General features: G+C 44.9%; 1 protein-coding gene across 1 annotated transcript in view; it reads left to right on the top strand.

Annotated features, from left to right (window-relative positions):
• The window catches only part of tmem8b (transmembrane protein 8B), a 190,897-nt gene that overhangs the window by 27,029 nt on the left and 141,913 nt on the right, over nt 1-21,955 (top strand). The window contains exon 2 of the mRNA XM_036936604.1: nt 12,577-12,784. The gene's annotated coding sequence lies outside the window, so the exon portion shown is untranslated. The remainder of the gene's footprint in view (nt 1-12,576; nt 12,785-21,955) is intronic.

Genomic DNA, 21,955 nt, shown 5'->3' with positions numbered 1-21,955 from the left:
ATTACTGCCACTTAGTGAGTTTGGTACACATCCGGTGGATAGAGAGACGTTTATTATGTTCAACATAGGAGGGCCAAGCATAGGAAGCAGCTCTTTCAGTAGTTTAGTTGGAATAGGATCCAGTATGCAGCTTGAAGGTTTAGAGGCCATGATTATTTTCATAATTGTGTCAAGCGATATAGTACTAAAACACTTGAGAGTGAGTTGTGCAGACTCAGGACAACTGAGCTTTGAAGGAATACGCAGATTTAAAGAAGAGTCAGTAATTTGCTTTCTAATAATCATGATCCTTTCCCTCAAAGAAGTTCATGAATGTATTACTGCTAAAGTGAAAGCCATCCTCACTTGGGGAATGCTGCTTTTTAGTTAGCTTTGCGACAGTATCAAAAATACATTTTGGATTGTTCTTATTTTCCTCAATTAAGTTGGAAAAATAGGATGATTGAGCAGCAGTAAGGGCTCTTCGATACTGCACAGTACTGTCTTTCCAAGCTAGTCGGAAGACTTCCAGTTTGGTGTGGCGCCATTTCCGTTCCAATTTTCTGGAAGCTTGCTTCAGAGCTCGGGTATTTTCTGTATACCAGCGAGCTAGTTTCTTATGAGAAATGTTTTAGTTTTTAGGAGTGCAACTGCATCTAGGGTATTGCACAAGGTTAAATTGAGTTCCTCAGTTAGGTGGTTAACTGATTGTTGTCCTCTGACATCCTTGGGTAGGCAGAGGGAGTCTGGAAGGGCATCAAGGAATCTTTGTGTTGTCTGTGAATTTATAGCACGACTTTTGATGCTCCTTGGTTGGGGTCTGAGCAAATGATTTGTTGCAATTGCAAACGTAATAAAATGGTGGTCCGATAGTCCAGGATTATGAGGAAAAACATTAAGATCCACAACATTTATTCCATGGGACAAAACTAGGTCCAGAGTATGACTGTGACAGTGAGTGGGTCCAGAGACATGTTGGACAAAACCCACTGAGTCAATGATGGCTCCGAAAGCCTTTTGGAGTGGGTCTGTGGACTTTTCAATGTGAATATTAAAGTCACCAAAGATTAGAATATTATCTGCTATGACTACAAGGTCCGATAGGAATTCAGGGAACTCAATGAGGAACGCTGTATATGGCCCAGGAGGCCTGTAAACAGTAGCTATTAAAAGTGATTGAGTAGGCTGCATAGATTTCATGACCAGAAGCTCAAAAGACGAAAACATCTTTTTTTTTTTGTAAATTGAAATATCACAATCTTTTTCAATAATGACAGGAATGGAGAAGTTCTTTATCCTAGTGAGATTGCTAAGGCAAACACCGCCATGTTTAGTTTTGCCCAACCCAGGTCGAGGCACAGACACGGTCTCAATGGGGATAGCTGAGCTGTACTAATGGCAGACTCCACTAAGCTGGAGCCTGGCCTGCACCCTATTTCATTGTGGAGCTAGAGGAGTTAGAGACCTGTCTATGTTGGTAGATAAGATGAGAGCACCCCTCCAGCTAGGATGGAGTCCGTCACTCCTCAACAGGCCAGGCTTGGTCCTGTTTGTGGGTGAGTCCCAGAAAGAGGGCCAATTATCTACAAATTCTATCTTTTTGGAAGGGCAGAAAACAGTTTTCAACCAGCCATTGAGTTGTGAGACTCTGCTGTAGAGCTCATCACTCCCCTAACTGGGAGGGGGCCAGAGACAATTACTCGATGCTGACACATCTTTCTAGCTGATTTACACGCTGAAGCTATGTTGCACTTGGTGACCTCTGACTGTTTCATCCTAACATCGTAGGTGTCGATGTGGATAACAATATCTCTATACTCTGTACACTCGCCAGTTTTAGCTTTAGCCAGCACCATCATCAGATTAGCCTTAACGTCGGTAGCCCTGCCACCTGGTAAACAGTGTATGATCGCTGGATGATTCGTTTTAAGTCTAATACTGCGGGTAATGGAGTCGCCAATGACTAGAGTTTTCAATTTGTCAGAGCTAATGGTGGGAAGCTTCGGCGTCTCAGACCCCGTAACGGGAGGAGTAGAGACAAGAGAAGGCTCGGCCTCTGACTCCGACTCGCTGCTTAATGGGGAAAACCGGTTGAAAGTTTCTGTCGGCTGAATGAGCGACACCGGTTGAGCGTTCCTACAGCATTTCCTTCCAGAAACTGTGAGAAAGTTGTCCGGCTGTGGGGACCGTGCGATTTATACTAACGTTACTATCTGTACTTACTGGTGGCAGAGACGCTGTTTCATCCTTTCCTACACTGAAATTACCCTTGCCTAACGATTGCGTCTGAAGCCGGGCTTGTAGCACAGCTATCCTCGCCGTAAGGCGATCGTTCTCTTGTATATTATGAGTACAGCGACTGCAATTAGAAGGCATCATGTTAAAGTTACTACTTAGCTTCGGCTGGTGGAGGTCCTGACGAACCACGTCCAGATAAAGCGTCCGGAGTGAAAAAGTTGAATGAAAAAAAGTGAGGAAAAACTAAAAATATAAACGGTAATTAAAAAGTTTTTTTAAAAAGTAAAAAACGTAAAGTTGTCAGGTAGCAAAGTAAGGTTGGCAACAAAACGCACAAAACGCACAGCAACAGGTAGAAGCTGTTTAGAAGCCTCTTGGACCTAGACTTGGCGCTCCGGTACCACTTGCCGTGTGGTAGCAGAGAGAACAGTCTATGACTAGGGTGGCTGCAGTCAAATGACAAATGACATCCTTAACCCACTTGATAAAAAGCTGTGCTGCTCTGTTTGTGGATTTATCAAAGGTCTTTTATTCAGTTGACCATGAATCGTTGCTAGACATTGGTCTCAGTGAAGGGGCAGTAAACTGACAGAACACAATGCGTATGTACTGACAATCACAAGGGATTCTAGGGATTTATAGAGGTGTCCCCCAGGGTTCCGTTTTAGCTCCTGTGTTGTTCAAAATTTGCAGAGACTAGACTCTGTTTATCATGCAGCCTCCTCTGTCTGACAGAGACTGGACTCTGTTTATCATGTAGCCTCCTCTGTCTTACAGAGACTGGACTCTGTTTATCATGCAGCCTCCTCTGTCTTACAGAGACTGGACTCTGTTTATCATGCAGCCTCCTCTGTCTTACATAGACTGGACTCTGTTTATCATGCAGCCTCCTCTGTCTTACAGAGACTGGACTCTGTTTATCATGCAGCCTCCTCTGTCTTACAGAGACTGGACTCTGTTTATCATGCAGCCTCCTCTGTCTTACATAGACTGGACTCTGTTTATCATGCAGCCTCCTCTGTCTTACAGAGACTGGACTCTGTTTATCATGCAGCCTCCTCTGTCTTACATAGACTGGACTCACCCACCATTGCACCTTGAACCAAATGGTGGTTGGACCTATCTTTATATTGTTAGGTTCTAATTGTCAGAGTTTCAAACCCACTATGAAAGCTCAAACCACGTTTATTCTCCCAGAGGGTCAATACAGTTGCATTAGACAACATGTTCACACAAGCACTGATATTTAACCCTTTCTCCTATGCCGAGTCTCCTCCTACACATCTGAACAGCCAATGCATCTCTGTTGCTAGGCAGAACCTTAGTGATATCTGTTCTTCCTCACTTCATCTGACCTGACCTCTACCCCAAAGTGCTCACAGCTGTCATGGTGACTGGTACCAGACTGTGTTTCTTCTCCTCCCATAGGATCCCTGATGGATAACAATAACATATCCTGACATAATGTAAACGTAATACATGACCTTTTCTCCCTCAGTGACATGAATAAGTATTTTTCATATTCTCATAACCCAATAATATGCACAGAAAGCTACATTTGAATGTGTTCATCTACAAAGTATTTTTGGGTAAACTCCCTCTTTACCTCTGTAGTCTGGTCTCCTTCACCACCAGCAGTTACGATACCTGGTCTGCTAGGTGGTTAACATGTTACCATACCTGGTCTGCTAGGTGGTTGCTATGTTACCATACCTGGTCTGCTAGGTGGTTGCTATGTTACCATACCTGGTCTGCTAGGTGGTTAATATGTTACCATACCTGGTCTGCTAGGTGGTTGCTATGTTACCATACCTGGTCTGCTAGGTGGTTGCTATGTTACCATACCTGGTCTGCTAGGTGGTTAATATGTTACCATACCTGGTCTGCTAGGTGGTTAATATGTTACCATACCTGGTCTGCTAGGTGGTTGCCATGGTACCATACCTGATCTGCTAGGTGGTTGCTATGTTACCATACCTGGTCTGCTAGGTGGTTGCCATGGTACCATACCTGATCTGCTAGGTGGGTAATATGTTACCATACCTGGTCTGCTAGGTGGTTAATATGTTACCATACCTGGTCTGCTAGGTGGTTAATATGTTACCATACCTGGTCTGCTAGGTGGTTGCTATGTTACCATACCTGGTCTGCTAGGTGGTTAATATGTTACCATACCTGGTCTGCTAGGTGGTTGCTATGTTACCATACCTGGTCTGCTAGGTGGTTGCCATGGTACCATACCTGATCTGCTAGGTGGTTAATATGTTACCATACCTGGTCTGCTAGGTGGTTGCTATGTTACCATACCTGGTCTGCTAGGTGGTTGCCATGGTACCATACCCGGTCTGCTAGGTGGTTGCTATGGTACCATACCCGGTCTGCTAGGTGGTTGCTATGGTACCGTGCAAAGCTGTCATCAAGGCAAAGGGCTACTTTGAAGAATCTCAAATATTAAAATATATTTAGATTTGTTTAACACTTTTTTTGGTTACTACATGATTCCATATGTGTTATTTCATAGTTTTGGTGTCTTCACTATTATTCTACAATGTAGAAAATAGTCCAAAATAATGAAAGACCCTGCAAATATCCCCTCATGAACAGACCCCTCCATTAAGAGTCCCCCTTATTAACATACCCCCTCATTAACATTCACCCTCATTAACAGTCCCCCTCATTAACATACACCCTCATTAAGAGACACCTTCATGAAGAAACTCCCTCATTAAGAGACCCCCCATTAAGAGTATCCCCTCATTAAGAAATCCCCTCATTATGAGACCCCCTCATTAAGAAACCTCCTCATCAAGAGACCCGCTCATGAAGAAACCCCCTCATCAAGAGACCCCCTCATTAACATACCCCCTCATCAAGAGACCCGCTCATGAAGAAACCCCCTCATCAAGAGACCCCCTCATTAACATACCCCCTCATTAAGAAACCTCCTCATTAAGAGTCCCCCTAATTAACATACCCCCTCATTAAGAAACCCCCCTCATCAAGAAACCCCCTCATCAAGAGACCCCCTTCAAAAGCTAGCAGATAACATGACTCAATAAAGGAGAGGGAGTCTTACTTTACTGTTCACTCTGTCTGGGAAAAAGACTTCAACAGAGGCAGAACAGGCCTCATTAGTTAAACAACAAAGCAGAGGCTAGTGAGCCTACATTATCGACTTGGTTTAATAACCAAAGCTGCTCCTTGTCTTTTCCTCTGGGGGAAGCCATGGCTTGTTGGATTCGTGTCGCCACACCGCTTTACCAACTGATTGGTTGGTTGTTGTACCTAACTGACCGCTCTCACCCAGTTGATCTGGCGATTTTAGAGGCTTCATTTGACATTTGTTGTCTGGCTTCTCCATATAACCACAGTTTTGTCGGTACAAAACGGAGCTACTCACTCCCCATGCTTCCTATCGGCACACACATGCGTCAGCCAGGAATGGTACACATGACATCAACAGCCAGGAAAATGTCTACCTGAATATTTTTGTACAAATCTTAATAACGTAAGTCACAATTTCCTGTCTGTCTGTGAATGGAGGAGCCACAGGAATATTTTTTTCAATTCAATTAAATTCAAATGGCTTTATTGCCATGGGAAACGTGTTAACATTGCCAAAGCAAGTGAAGTAGATAATATACAAAAGTGAAATAAACAATATAAAATGAACAGTAAACATTACACTCACAAAAGTTCCAAAGGAATAGAGACATTTCAAATGTCATAGGCATAATTCTGCATGCCGAGTCTCAATTTGGTGTTGGTCCCATTTTGTAAATTATTGGTTGGTGAGCGGACCCCAGACCTCACAACCATAAAGGGCAATGGGGTCTATGACTGATTCAAGTATTTTTAGCCAGATCCTAATTGTTATGTCAAATTTGATGTTCCTTTTGATGGCGTGGAAGGCCCTTCTTGCCTTGTCTCTCAGATCATTCACAGCTTTGTGGAAGTTACCTGTGGCGCTGATGTTTAGGTCGAGGTATGTATAGTTCTTGGGCAACGGTGTCTAGATGGAATTTGTATTTGTGGTCCTGGCGACTGGACCTTTTTTGGAACACCATTATTTTTTGTCTTACTGAGATTTACTGTCAAGGCCCAGGTCTGAGAATCTGTGCAGAAGATCTAGGTGCTTCTGTAGGCCCTTGTTGGTTGGGCACAGAAGCACCAGAACATCAGTAAACAGTAGACATTTGACTTCAGATTCTAGTAGGATGAGGCCGGGTGCTGCAGATTGTTCTAGTGCCCGCGCCAATTCGTTGATATATATGTTGAAGAGGGTGAGGCTCAAAATGCATCCCTGTCTCACCCCACGGCAATGTGGGAAGAAATGTGTTTTTTTTGTCAATTGTAACCGCATACTTGTTGTTTGTGTACATGGATTTTATAATGTTGTATGTTTTTCCTCCAACACCTCTTTCCATCAATTTGTATAGCAGACCTTCATGCTAAATTGAGTCAAAAGCTTTTTTGAAATCAACAAACGATGAGAGGACTTTGCCTTTCTTTTGGTTTGTTTCTTTGTCAATTATGGTCTGCTGGGTGAATACGTGATCTGTTGTAATTTGGTAAAAACCCAATTTGACATTTGTTCAGTACATTGTACATTCAGTACACTGAGGAAATGTACAAGTCTGCTGTTAATGATAATGCAGAGGATTTTCCCAAGGTTGCTTATGACGCATATCCCACAGTAGTTATTGTGGTCAAATTTCTCTCCACTGTTGTGGATTGGGGTGATCAGCCCTCGGTTCCAGAAGGTTCCAGAAGATGAGGATGATGTAATGGTGATCAGCCCTCGGTTCCAGAAGGTTCCAGAAGATGAGGATGATGTAATGGTGATCAGCCCTCGGTTCCAGATGAGCTGAGGATGATGTAATGGTGATCAGCCCTCGGTTCCAGAAGATGAGGATGATGTAATGGTGATCAGCCCTCGGTTCCAGAAGGTTCCAGAAGATGAGGATGATGTAATGGTGATCAGCCCTCGGTGCCAGAAGATGAGGATGATGTAATGGTGATCAGCCCTCGGTTCCAGAAGGTTCCAGATGAGCTGAGGATGATGTAATGGTGATCAGCCCTCGGTTCCAGAAGATGAGGATGATGTAATTGTGATCAGCCCTCGGTTCCAGAAGGTTCCAGATGAGCTGAGGATGATGTAATGGTGATCAGCACTCGGTTCCAGAAGATGAGGATGATGTAATGCTGATCAGCCCTCGGTTCCAGAAGGTTCCAGAAGATGAGGATGATGTAATGGTGATCAGCCCTCGGTTCCAGAAGATGAGGATGATGTAATGGTGATCAGCCCTCGGTTCCAGAAGATGAGGATGATGTAATGGTGATCAGCCCTCAGTTCCAGAAGGTTCCAGAAGAGCTGAGGATGATGTAATGGTGATCAGCCCTCGGTTCCAGAAGATGAGGATGATGTAATGGTGATCAGCCCTCGGTTCCAGAAGGTTCCAGAAGATGAGGATGATGTAATGGTGATCAGCCCTCGGTTCCAGAAGATGAGGATGATGTAATGGTGATCAGCCCTCGGTTCCAGAAGATGAGGATGATGTAATGGTGATCAGCCCTCGGTTCCAGAAGGTTCCAGATGAACTGAGGATGATGTAATGGTGATCAGCCCTCGGTTCCAGAAGGTTCCAGATGAACTGAGGATGATGGAATGGTGATCAGCCCTCGGTTCCAGAAGGTTCCAGATGAACTGAGGATGATGTAATGGTGATCAGCCCTCGGTTCCAGAAGGTTCCAGATGAACTGAGGATGATGTAATGGTGATCAGCCCTCGGTTCCAGAAGGTTCCAGATGAACTGAGGATGATGAAATGGTGATCAGCCCTCGGTTCCAGAAGGTTCCAGATGAAATGAGGATGATGTAATGCTGATCAGCACTCGGTTCCAGAAGATGAGGATGATGTAATGCTGATCAGCCCTCGGTTCCAGAAGGTTCCAGAAGATGAGGATGATGTAATGGTGATCAGCCCTCGGTTCCAGAAGATGAGGATGATGTAATGGTGATCAGCCCTCGGTTCCAGAAGATGAGGATGATGTAATGGTGATCAGCCCTCGGTTCCACCAGGTTCCAGAAGAGCTGAGGATGATGTAATGGTGATCAGCCCTCGGTTCCAGAAGGTTCCAGAAGATGAGGATGATGTAATGGTGATCAGCCCTCGGTTCCAGAAGGTTCCAGAAGATGAGGATGATGTAATGGTGATCAGCCCTCGGTTCCAGAAGATGAGGATGATGTAATGGTGATCAGCCCTCGGTTCCAGAAGATGAGGATGATGTAATGGTGATCAGCCCTCGGTTCCAGAAGGTTCCAGATGAACTGAGGATGATGTAATGGTGATCAGCCCTCGGTTCCAGAAGGTTCCAGATGAACTGAGGATGATGTAATGGTGATCAGCCCTCGGTTCCAGAAGGTTCCAGATGATCTGAGGATGATGTAATGGTGATCAGCCCTCGGTTCCAGAAGGTTCCAGATGAACTGAGGATGATGTAATGTTGATCAGCCCTCGGTTCCAGAAGGTTCCAGATGATCTGAGGATGATGTAATGGCGCCGGCGGGGATGGTGCTATTTATTATTATTTTTTGCATTGTTTGTAACTTATTTTGTACATAATGTTGATGCTACTTCTGGAATCAGAACAGCGATTACTCACCTCGAATTGGACGAGGAATTTTTCTTTATCAAGTTGGACGAGAAGGATTTACTCCAGACACCCGAGAAGGCCCTCATCCCCGTCATTCGCAGGAGAAAGAGACGCAGGTATCGCGGAAGGAAGTTGAGGTGCCTTGTGAGGATACGGCGGCAAGCAGCCATCGGTACAGTTGGCTAACGTACAATCGTTGGATAATAAAGTGGACGAACTACAAGCACATATATCCTACCAACGGGACATTAAAAACTGTAATATCTTATGTTTCACAGAGTCGTGGCTGAACGACGACATGAATAACACACAGCTGGTGGGTTATACACTGTATCGGCTGGATAGAACAGCAGCCTCTGGTAAGACAAGGGGTGGCGGTCTATGTATATTTGTAAACAACAGCTGAGGCACGATATCTAAGGACGTCTCGAGTTTTTGCTTGCCTGAAGTAGAGTATCTCATGATAAACTGTAGACCACTAAATCCATTTATCTAATTTCTACCAGCATTTTAAATGTGCAACCATAAGGAAACAAAATTCTAGACCACCTTTACTCCACACACAGAGACGCGTACAAAGCTCTCCCTCTCCCTCCATTTGTCAAGTCTGACCGTAATTCTATCCTCCTGATTCCTGCTTACAAGTAAAAACTAAAGCAGGAAGTAACATTGACTCGTCAATAAAAAGTGGTCAGATGAAGCAGATGCTAAACTACAGGATTGTTTTGCTAGCACAGACTGGAATATGTTCCTAGATTCTTCTGATTAGTAGTAGTACCATATCAGTCACTGGTTTCATCAATAAGTGCATCGATGACATCGTCCCCACATTGACTGTACGTACATACCCCAACCAGAAGCCATGGATTACAGGCAACATCCACACTGAGCTAAAGGGTAGAGCTGCCACTTTCAAGGAGCGGACTCTAACCACGAAGCTTATAAGAAATCCCGCTATGCCCTTCGATGAACCATCAAACAGGCAAAGTGTCAATACAGGACTAAGATTGAATCATTCTACACCGGCTCCAATGCTCGTTGAATGTGGCAGGGCTTGCAGACTATTACAGACTACAAAGGGAAGCACAGCCACGAGCTTCCCAGTGACACAAGCCTACCAGACGAGCTAAATTACTTCTATGCTCGCTTCGAGGCAAGTAACACTGAAACATGCATGAGAGCATCAGCTGTTCTGGACGACTGTGTGATCATACTCTCTGTAGCCGATGTGAGTAAGACCTTCAAACAGGTCAACATTCACAAGGCCGCAGGACCAGACGGATTACCAGGACGTGTACTCCAAGCATGCGTTGACCAAATCACAAGTGTCTTCACTGACATTTCAAACTCTCCCTGTCTAAGTCTGTAATACCAACATGTTTCAAACTGACCACCATAGTCCCTGTACCCAAGAACACTAAGTTAACCTGGCTAAATGACAACCGACCTGTAGCACTCATGTCTGTAGCCATGAAGTGCTTTGAAAGGCTGGTCATGGCTGACATCGACACCATTATCCCAGAAACCCTAGACCCACTCTAATTTGCATTCCGCCCCAACAGGTCCACAAATTGTGGAATCTCTATTGAACTCCACATTTCCCTTTCACATCTGGACAAAAGGAACACTTATGTGAGAATGTTATTCATTGACACTACAGCTCAGCGTTCAACACCATAGTGCCCTCAAAGCTCATCAATAAGCTAAGGACCCTGGGACTAAACACCTCCCTCTGCAGCTGGATCCTGGACTTCCTGATTGGCCGCCCCCAGGTGGTAAGGGTAGGTAACAACACATCTGTCACTCTGATACTCAACACAGGGGGCCCCTCAGGGGTCCATGCTCAGTCCCTTCCTGTACTCCCTATTCACTCATGACTGCATGGCCAGACACGACTCCAACACCATCATTAAGTTTGCCGTTGACTCAACAGTAGTTGCCCTGATCACCGACAACAACGAGACCGCCTATAGGGAGGAGGTCAGAGACCTGGCCATGTGGTGCCAGGACAACAGCCTCTCCCTCAACGTGATCAAGACAAATGAGATGATTGTTGACTACAGGAAAAGGAGGACCGAGCACCCCCCCATTCTAATCGACGGGGATGTAGTGGAGCAGATTGTGGCTTCAAGTTCCTCGGCGCCCACATCCCCAACAAACTATCATGGTCCAAGCACACCAAGACAGTCATGAAGATGCCAGGACAAAACCTATTCCCCCTCAGGAGACTGAAAAGATTTAGCATGGGTCCTCAGATCCTCAAAAAGTTATACAGCTGCACCATCGAGAGCATCCTGACTGGTTGCATCACTGCCTGGTATGGCAACTGCTCGGCCCCCTCGACTGCAAGGCGCTACAGAGGGTAGTGCGAATGGCCCAGTACATCACTGTGGCCAAGCTTCCTGCCATCCAGGACCTCTATACCAGGGGGTGTCAGAGGAAGGCCCTAAAAATTGTCAAGACTTCAGCTACCCTAGTCATAGACTGTTCTCCCTTCTAACGCACGGCAAGCGGTACCAGAGTGCCAAGTCTATAACCAAGAGGCTTCTAAACAGATTCTACCCCCAAGTCATAAGAGTCCTGAACATCTAATCAAATGGCTACCCAGACTATTTGCATCCCCCCTTATGCTGCTGCTACTCTCTGTTGTTATCGATGCATAGTCACTTTAATAACTCTACCTACACGGACATATTACCTCAATTACCTCAACTAACCGGTGCTCCCTGCACATTGACTCTGTACCGGTACCCCCTGTATATAGTCTCACTATTGTTATTTTACTGCTGCTCTTTAATTATTTGTTACTTTTATTTCCTATTTTTTTAGGTATTTTTCTTAAAACTTCATTGTTGGTTAAGGGCTGTAAGTAAGCATTTCACTGTAAGGTCATGTGACAAAGGTCATGTGACAAAGGTCATGTGACAAAGGTCATGTGACAAATAAAATGTGATTTAGATTTGAAAATATTATTTGTTAAAGAGTTAAAAGTTTATAGAGTTTAAGTAGAGCCAACCGGAATTTGTGGTCTGTATATTTTAGCATTTCATTTAGGATACCATCAATACCAGAGGCCTTTTAAACCTTTTAGGTTGGAGGATTTTGTCTAGTAGTTCATTCAATGTAATTTGAGAATTCAGTAGGTTCTGGTAGTCTTTAATAGTTGATTCTATCTCTCTTACCCTCTCTCTCTCACCGGAGCTCTCTCACTCGCTCTCTCTCTTGCTCTCTCGCTCTCTCTCGCTCTCTCTCTCTTGCTCTCTTTCGCGCTCTCTCTCTTGCTCTCTCTCTTGCTCTCTTTCTCTCTCTCGCTCTCTCTCTATCTCTCGCTCTCTCTCTCTTGCTCTCTCTCTCTCTTGCTCTCTTTCTCTCTCTCTCGCTCTCTCTTTCTCTCTCTCTCTCTTGCTCTCTCACTCTCTCGCCCTCGCCCTCTCACTCTTACTCTCTTGCTCTTTCTCTCTCTCTAATTAATTCTCTAGTTGCTCCTCTGATTTATCATTTATATAATGAGGAAAGTGAAGCCCATAATTTCAACAGCTTGCAGGTTTTAGATCACACTAAATGATGAAAGCTCTCTGTCTTCCTGGGGAAGATAACTATCACAAAGTGTGTGTATTTGTGTCTACACTGTGTGTGATGACTAAAAAGTCTGTGTCCTTGTACTTTACGGCATTAACTAAAGGATGTTTGTTATTGTCTCTAGGTACTTCAGAGCAGGAGCCCCTCCCGTCATCAACCCCCTCCACACGCGATTCCCACAGGATACCATCGTCCCAGGGTCCTTTGCAGTCACTCTCACATGGACTCTACCAAACCGCACCACAGGGGTGTTCAATGTGACCTCACCCCTCCCCGGGGACTGGTTCCTGGCTGCACACCTGCCCAAGGATGAGGGAAAGATCTCTGTCAAGGTGAGTCTGGATGAATGGACATGCTGAGTCTTTCTGGATGATGGTCGGGCTGGTTTTCTCTGGCTGGAGAGTTTTTTTCCCCACACAGTCTGTTGAGTATGTTAACATAGTGCTTTAAACAGATACAGGGATAAGGTACACCCCTGCCTTGTACCTCTTGAGAAATGGAGGTTAGGTTTTGAGTTGCACCATTTGGTTGATCCAATAGAGGGTCAGAGGGTGGCGCATAGCTGCTAGTCAGATAGAGAGATGGACTGGATCTCCCATCGGCAGAGCCGATGGGGCGTACTGACAGTTAGCACAGTGCTAACCCAACGCTCCCACTGAGTCTGTGGTCTTCTACCCCTGCTGTCAGGGCGGTCTGTGGTCTTCTACCTCTGCTGTCAGGGCAGTCTGTGGTCTTCTATCTCTGCTGTCAGGGCAGTCTGTGGTCTTCTATCTCTGCTGTCAGGGCAGTCTGTGGTCTTCTACCTCTGCTGTCAGGGCAGTCTGTGGTCTTCTATCTCTGCTGTCAGGGCAGTCTGTGGTCTTCTATCTCTGCTGTCAGGGCAGTCTGTGGTCTTCTATCTCTGCTGTCAGGGCAGTCTGTGGTCTTCTATCTCTGCTGTCAGGGCAGTCTGTGGTCTTCTGCCTCTGCTGTCAGGGCAGTCTGTGGTCTTCTACCTCTGCTGTCAGGGCAGTCTGTGGTCTTCTATCTCTGCTGTCAGGGCAGTCTGTGGTCTTCTGCCCCTGTTGTCAGGGCAGTCTGTGGTCTTCTATCTCTGCTGTCAGGGCAGTCTGTGGTCTTCTATCTCTGCTGTCAGGGCAGTCTGTGGTCTTCTATCTCTGCTGTCAGGGCAGTCTGTGGTCTTCTATCTCTGCTGTCAGGGCAGTCTGTGGTCTTCTATCTCTGCTGTCAGGGCAGTCTGTGGTCTTCTATCTCTGCTGTCAGGGCAGTCTGTGGTCTTCTATCTCTGCTGTCAGGGCAGTCTGTGGTCTTCTATCTCTGCTGTCAGGGCAGTCTGTGGTCTTCTGCCCCTGTTGTCAGGGCAGTCTGTGGTCTTCTATCTCTGCTGTAAGGGCAGTCTGTGGTCTTCTACCTCTGCTGTCAGGGCAGTCTGTGGTCTTCTATCTCTGCTGTCAGGGCAGTCTGTGGTCTTCTATCTTTGCTGTCAGGGCAGTCTGTGGTATTCTACCTCTGCTGTCAGGGCAGTCTGTGGTCTTCTACCTCTGCTGTCAGGGCAGTCTGTGGTCTTCTACCTCTGCTGTCAGGGCAGTCTGTGGTCTTCTACCTCTGCTGTCAGGGCAGTCTGTGGTCTTCTATCCCTGCTGTCAGGGTGATTCTGCTCTGCTCTGGACACACACAGGAACACACTAGTCGTTGGCTGTTTGTCTCAGCAGTGCCTGTTTAATTAGCAGTAGTCAAACAGGCTTTCAAAGTCTTCATGTCAGTAGCTAGTAGCTACTTCCCGACATGCCTAGTCTGTCACACTCATGCCATGTCTGTACCTGTCCTCAAACTGGGCCATATCCTGTCTGTAGGAACCTCTGAGCTTGTGTGATGTGTGATGTGTGATGTGTGGTGTGTGTGTGTGTGTGTATGTGTGTGTATGTGTGGTGTGTATGTGTGTGCGTGTGCGTGCGCGTGCGTGTGTGTGCGGGTGTGCGGGTGTGTGTGTGTGCGTGCGCACGTGTGTGTGTGTTATTAAAGCATGTTGTAGTCTAAACTTGGAAATGTCCTGCTTCAGCCTGGCTTTTCTGTGAACAGACAGACACTGTAATGGAGATGTAGCATCCTGATGGCTGAGCCAAGATGGTCCTCTGACTAATGCTGCAGAGGCCCTGATGGCTGAGCCAAGATGGTCCTCTGACTAATGCTGCAGAGGCCCTGATGGCTGAGCCAAGATGGCCCTCTGACTAATGCTGCAGAGCCCCTGATGGCTGAGCCAAGATGGTCCTCTGACTAATGCTGCAGAGGCCCTGATGGCTGAGCCAAGATGGTCCTCTGACTAATGCTGCAGAGGCCCTGATGGCTGAGCCAAGATGGTCCTCTGACTAATGCTGCAGAGGCCCTGATGGCTGAGCCAAGATGGTCCTCTGACTAATGCTGCAGAGGCCCTGATTGCTGAGCCAAGATGGCCCTCTGACTAATGCTGCAGAGGCCCTGATGGCTGAGCCAAGATGGTCCTCTGACTAATGCTGCAGAGGCCCTGATGGCTGAGCCAAGATGGTCCTCTGACTAATGCTGCAGAGGCCCTGATGGCTGAGCCAAGATGGTCCTCTGACTAATGCTGCAGAGGCCCTGATTGCTGAGCCAAGATGGCCCTCTGACTAATGCTGCAGAGGCCCTGATGGCTGAGCCAAGATGGTCCTCTGACTAATGCTGCAGAGGCCCTGATGGCTGAGCCAAGATGGTCCTCTGACTAATGCTGCAGAGGCCCTGATGGCTGAGCCAAGATGGTCCTCTGACTAATGCTGCAGAGGCCCTGATGGCTGAGCCAAGATGGTCCTCTGACTAATGCTGCAGAGCCCCTGATGGCTGAGCCAAGATGGTCCTCTGACTAATGCTGCAGAGCCCCTGATGGCTGAGCCAAGATGGTCCTCTGACTAATGCTGCAGAGCCCCTGATGGCTGAGCCAAGATGGCCCTCTGACTAATGCTGCAGAGGCCCTGATGGCTGAGCCAAGATGGTCCTCTGACTAATGCTGCAGAGGCCCTGATGGCTGAGCCAAGATGGTCCTCTGACTAATGCTGCAGAGGCCCTGATGGCTGAGCCAAGATGGTCCTCTGACTAATGCTGCAGAGGCCCTGATGGCTGAGCCAAGATGGTCCTCTGACTAATGCTGCAGAGGCCCTGATGGCTGAGCCAAGATGGTCCTCTGACTAATGCTGCAGAGGCCCTGATGGCTGAGCCAAGATGGTCCTCTGACTAATGCTGCGGAGCCCCTGATGGCTGAGCCAAGATGGTCCTCTGACTAATGCTGCAGAGGCCCTGATGGCTGAGCCAAGATGGTCCTCTGACTAATGCTGCAGAGGCCCTGATGGCTGAGCCAAGATGGCCCTCTGACTAATGCTGCAGAGCCCCTGATGGCTGAGCCAAGATGGCCCTCTGACTAATGCTGCAGAGTCCCCACTGTTCTGTAATAAAATGGCCCTCTGACTAATGCTGCAGAGTCCCTACTGTTCTGTAATAAAATGGCCCTCTGACTAATGCTGCAGAGTCCCCACTGTTCTGTAATAAAATGGCCCTCTGACTAATGCTGCAGAGTCCCCACTGTTCTGTAATAAAATGTCCCTCTGACTAATGCTGCAGAGTCCCCATGTCACGTTCTGACCTTTATTTCCTTTGTTTTGTATTTAGTTAGTATGGTCAGGGCGTGAGTTGGGTGGGCAGTCTATGTTTGTTTTTCTATGATTTGGGTATTTCTATGTTTCGGCCTAGTATGGTTCTCAATCAGAGGCAGGTGTCATTAGTTGTCTCTGATTGAGAATCATACTTAGGTAGCCTGGGTTTCACTGTGTGTTTGTGGGTGATTGTTCCTGTCTCTGTGTTTGCACCAGATAGGGCTGTTTTGAGTTTTCACATTTCTTGTTTTGTTAGTTATTTCATGTATCTTTATTAAAAACATGAATAACCACCACGCCGCATTTTGGTCCGCCTCTCCTTCAGATGAAGAAAACCGTTACACCCCACTGTTCTGTAATAAAATGGCCCTCTGACTAATGCTGCAGAGTCCCCACTGTTCTGTAATAAAATGGCCCTCTGACTAATGCTGCAGAGTCTCCACTGTTCTGTAATAAGATGGCCCTCTGACTAATGCTGCAGAGTCCCCACTGTTCTGTAATAAAATGGCCCTCTGACTAATGCTGCAGAGTCCCCACTGTTCTGTAATAAAATGGCCCTCTGACTAATGCTGCAGAGCCTTCAATCAGCAGAGCTGTGTTTGTGATATTTTAGGTACACCTTTCTCAGGCAGAGATGTTGCACTGCATGTGAGCTAGTCTCAATATTGAAATGTCACTGTAGAACAAAGAGGCTGTAGGAGAGGAGAGAAATGAGAGCAAGAGAGAAATGTGTTGTTGTTCCGTCGTTCTGTGGTTTTATGGTTGATTACCCAGCGCTGCGCTCTGCTGCAGGGTTTATCTACTAATTACATCTTAATTATTTTATTAGCACATGTCAGGTGGAGCTTCTGAGGGCATACAGGAGAGATCAACACACATTCTGTTAACAGCAGATTAAACAGGGAACATTCATTGTTGTCTTTATGCGGTTTGACAGATGTTAACAGCACAGAAAATCCATCTTGTACAAAGAATAACAATGTACAATATAGAACTTTACATTTATCTGGTTGGTAGAGGCTAAAACCACCTTTACATTTAGCTGGTTGGTTGGTAGAGTATAAAACCACCTTTACATTTAGCTGGTTGGTTGGTAGATGATAAAACCACCTTTACATTTATCTGGTTGGTTGGTAGATGATAAAACCACCTTTACATTTATCTGGTTGGTTGGTAGAGGATAAAACCACCTTTACATTTAGCTGGTTGGTTGGTAGAGGATAAAACCACCTTTACATTTAGCTGGTTGGTTGGTAGAGGATAAAAACACCTTTACATTTAGCTGGTTGGTTGGTAGAGGATAAAACCACCTTTACATTTAGCTGGTTGGTTGGTAGAGGATAAAACCACCTTTACATTTAGCTGGTTGGTTGGTAGAGGATAAAACCACCTTTACATTTAGCTGGTTGGTTGGTAGAGGATAAAACCACCTTTACATTTATCTGGTTGGTTGGTAGAGGATAAAACCACCTTTACATTTATCTGGTTGGTTGGTAGAGGATAAAACCACCTTTACATTTAGCTGGTTGGTTGGTAGAGGATAAAACCACCTTTACATTTAGCTGGTTGGTTGGTAGAGGATAAAACCACCTTTACATTTAGCTGGTTGGTTGGTAGAGGATAAAACCACCTTTACATTTATCTGGTTGGTTGGTAGATGATAAAACCACCTTTACATTTAGCTGGTTGGTTGGTAGAGGATAAAACCACCTTTACATTTAGCTGGTTGGTTGGTAGAGGATAAAACCACCTTTACATTTAGCTGGTTGGTAGAGTATAAAACCACCTTTACATTTAGCTGGTTGGTTGGTAGAGGATAAAACCACCTTTACATTTAGCTGGTTGGTTGGTAGAGGATAAAACCACCTTTACATTTAGCTGGTTGGTTGGTAGAGGATAAAACCACCTTTACATTTAGCTGGCTGGTTGGTAGAGGATAAAACCACCTTTACATTTATCTGGTTGGTTGGTAGAGGATAAAACCACCTTTACATTTAGCTGGTTGGTAGAGTATAAAACCACCTTTACATTTAGCTGGTTGGTTGGTAGAGGATAAAACCACCTTTACATTTAGCTGGTTGGTTGGTAGAGGATAAAACCACCTTTACATTTAGCTGGTTGGTTGGTAGAGGATAAAACCACCTTTACATTTAGCTGGTTGGTTGGTTGGTAGAGGATAAAACCACCTTTACATTTAGCTGGTTGGTTGGTAGATGATAAAACCACCTTTACATTTAGCTGGTTGGTTGGTAGAGGATAAAACCACCTTTACATTTAGCTGGTTGGTTGGTTGGTAGAGGATACAACCACCTTTACATTTATCTGGTTGGTTGGTAGATGATAAAACCACCTTTACATTTAGCTGGTTGGTTGGTAGATGATAAAACCACCTTTACATTTATCTGGTTGGTTGGTAGATGATAAAACCACCTTTACATTTATCTGGTTGGTTGATAGATGACAAAACCACCTTTACATTTATCTCGTTGGTTGGTAGATGATAAAACCACCTTTACATTTATCTGGTTGGTTGGTAGAGTATAAAACCACCTTTACATTTAGCTGGTTGGTTGGTAGATGATAAAACCACCTTTACATTTATCTGGTTGGTTGGTAGAGGATAAAACCACCTTTACATTTAGCTGGTTGGTTGGTAGAGGATAAAACCACCTTTACATTTAGCTGGTTGTTTGGTAGAAGATGAAACCACCTTTACATTTAGCTGGTTGGTTGGTAGAGGATAAAACCACCTTTACATTTAGCTGGTTGGTTGGTAGAGGATAAAACCACCTTTACATTTAGCTGGTTGGTTGGTAGAGGATAAAACCACCTTTACATTTAGCTGGTTGGTTGGTAGAGGATAAAACCACCTTTACATTTAGCTGGTTGGTTGGTAGAGGATAAAACCACCTTTACATTTAGCTGGTTGGTTGGTAGAGGATAAAACCACCTTTACATTTATCTGGTTGGTTGGTAGAGGATAAAACCACCTTTACATTTAGCTGGTTGGTTGGTAGAGGATAAAACCATGGGTGGGGTTGGTTTATCTATGCTGCAAGTAAATCTTATCTCACATAATATCACAGCTTCGATCCACAGCTGACTTTAGATTGATTGTGTAGATAAATTCGACAAATCTAAAATACCATTATGGGTCTTTGTAATCTGTTGGAAATACAGTGCCTTGCGAAAGTATTCGGCCCCCTTGAACTTTGCGACCTTTTGCCACATTTCAGGCTTCAAACATAAAGATATAAAACTGTATTTTTTTGTGAAGAATCAACAACAAGTGGGACACAATCATGAAGTGGAACGACATTTATTGGATATTTCAAACTTTTTTAACAAATCAAAAACTGAAAAATTGGGCGTGCAAAATTATTCAGCCCCCTTAAGTTAATACTTTGTAGCGCCACCTTTTGCTGCGATTACAGCTGTAAGTCGCTTCGGGTATGTCTCTATCAGTTTTGCACATCGAGAGACTGTCATTTTTTCCCATTCCTCCTTGCAAAACAGCTCGAGCTCAGTGAGGTTGGATGGAGAGCAATTGTGAACAGCAGTTTTCAGTTCTTTCCACAGATTCTCGATTGGATTCAGGTTTGGACTTTGACTTGGCCATTCTAACACCTGGATATGTTTATTTTTGAACCATTCCATTGTAGATTTTGCTTTATGTTTTGGATCATTGTCTTGTTGGAAGACAAATCTCCGTCCCAGTCTCAGGTCTTTTGCAGACTCCATCAGGTTTTCTTCCAGAATGGTCCTGTATTTGGCTCCATCCATCTTCCCATCAATTTTAACCATCTTCCCTGTCCCTGCTGAAGAAAAGCAGGCCCAAACCATGATGCTGCCACCACCATGTTTGACAGTGGGGATGGTGTGTTCAGCTGTGTTGCTTTTACGCCAAACATAACGTTTTGCATTTTTGCCAAAAAGTTCAATTTTGGTTTCATCTGACCAGAGCACCTTCTTCCACATGTTTGGTGTGTCTCCCAGGTGGCTTGTGGCAAACTTTAAACAACACTTTTTATGGATATCTTTAAGAAATGGCTTTCTTCTTGCCACTCTTCCATAAAGGCCAGATTTGTGCAATATCCGACTGATTGTTGTCCTATGGACAGAGTCTCCCACCTCAGCTGTAGATCTCTGCAGTTCATCCAGAGTGATCATGGGCCTCTTGGCTGCATCTCTGATCAGTCTTCTCCTTGTATGAGCTGAAAGTTTAGAGGGATGGCCAGGTCTTGGTAGATTTGCAGTGGTCTGATACTCCTTCCATTTCAATATTATCGCTTGCACAGTGCTCCTTGGGATGTTTAAAGCTTGGGAAATCTTTTTCTATCCAAATCCGGCTTTAAACTTCTTCACAACAATATCTCGGTCCTGCCTGGTGTGTTCCTTGTTCTTCATGATGCTCTCTGCGCTTTTAACGGACCTCTGAGACTATCACAGTGCAGGTGCATTTACACGGAGACTTGATTGCACACAGGTGGATTGTATTTATCATCATTAGTCATTTAGGTCAACATTGGATCATTCAGAGATCCTCACTGAACTTCTGGAGAGAGTTTGCTGCACTGAAAGTAAAGGGGCTGAATAATTTTGCACGCCCAATTTTTCAGTTTTTGATTTGTTAAAAAAGTTTGAAATATCCAATAAATGTCGTTCCACTTCATGATTGTGTCCCACTTGTTGTTGATTCTTCACAAAAAAATACAGTTTTATATCTTTATGTTTGAAGCCTGAAATGTGGCAAAAGGTCGCAAAGTTCAAGGGGGCCGAATACTTTCGCAAGGCACTGTATGTGTCTCTAATATGGTCATACATTTGGCAGGAAGTGCAGCTCAGTTTCCACCTCATTTTGTGGGCAGTGTGCACATAGCCTGTCTTCTCTTGAGAGCCAGGTCTGCCTACGGCAGCCTTTCTCAATAGCAAGGTTATGTTCACTGAGTCTGTACATAGTCAAGGATTTTCTTCATTTTGGGTCAGTCACGGTTTAAGCTGAGCGATTACCAAAATGTCTGTTATTTTTTGGTTTTAATTAAATAACTATAAAATTGACCGACGTAGGTTCAATTATTTGAATTCCATTTAGTTTGTTTTTCTTTCTGTGAGTTCGATGTGCAGTTTCTGTAGAGATAAAATCAGAGGAAGCCTGAACTGTGTGATGTAGTAGGGAGTTGTAGTTTCTGTAGAGATAAAATCAGAGGAAGCCTGAACTGTGTGATGTAGTAGGGAGTTGTAGTTTCTGTAGAGATAAATCAGAGGAAGCCTGAACTGTGTGATGTGGTAGGGAGTTGTAGTTTCCAACATGGCAATATTCTACATAGTTTAAACGCAGAAAACGTGGTAATTAACTCCAATGACCATAATCCATTGCGTGCCTGCTTAAACTTGTCCGGTTTGTGCCGGAGCAAACATGGAGACTGAGAGAAGAGAGAACGTGAGATGGAGAGGGATTGAAAGCAGTTGCTTCCTGAGCCTGAAAATAATGAATCTAAGTTATTTAATAGTTGGTATTCAGCAGTCATAAAAGTACGCCTTATTTACCTTTGAAGAACTACTAAAATAGTGATTTTGTCAGACAGCTGCTCTATAGAGATGAGATGATGACTTGGAATGAAATGGTAAAGTCATCAAATAATTTTTGTATTTTTAATAAAGTAAAGTCATGTGAATGAATGATGGTTCATCAACTCAAATGTATTTATATGGCCCTTCTGCTGATGGTGGCTACGACAAACAGACCAAAATGTCCCTAGAAAGGCCAAAACCTAGGAAGAAACCTAGAGAGGAACCAGGCTATGAGGGGTGGCCAGTCCTCTTCTGGCTGTGCCGGGTGGAGATTAT

This window comes from Oncorhynchus mykiss, chromosome 11 (assembly GCF_013265735.2).
Source record: "Oncorhynchus mykiss isolate Arlee chromosome 11, USDA_OmykA_1.1, whole genome shotgun sequence".
Taxonomy (NCBI): Eukaryota; Metazoa; Chordata; class Actinopteri; order Salmoniformes; family Salmonidae; genus Oncorhynchus; species Oncorhynchus mykiss.
Note: the sequence above shows the minus strand (reverse complement) of the source record. Positions and strands in the feature narration are given on the sequence as shown.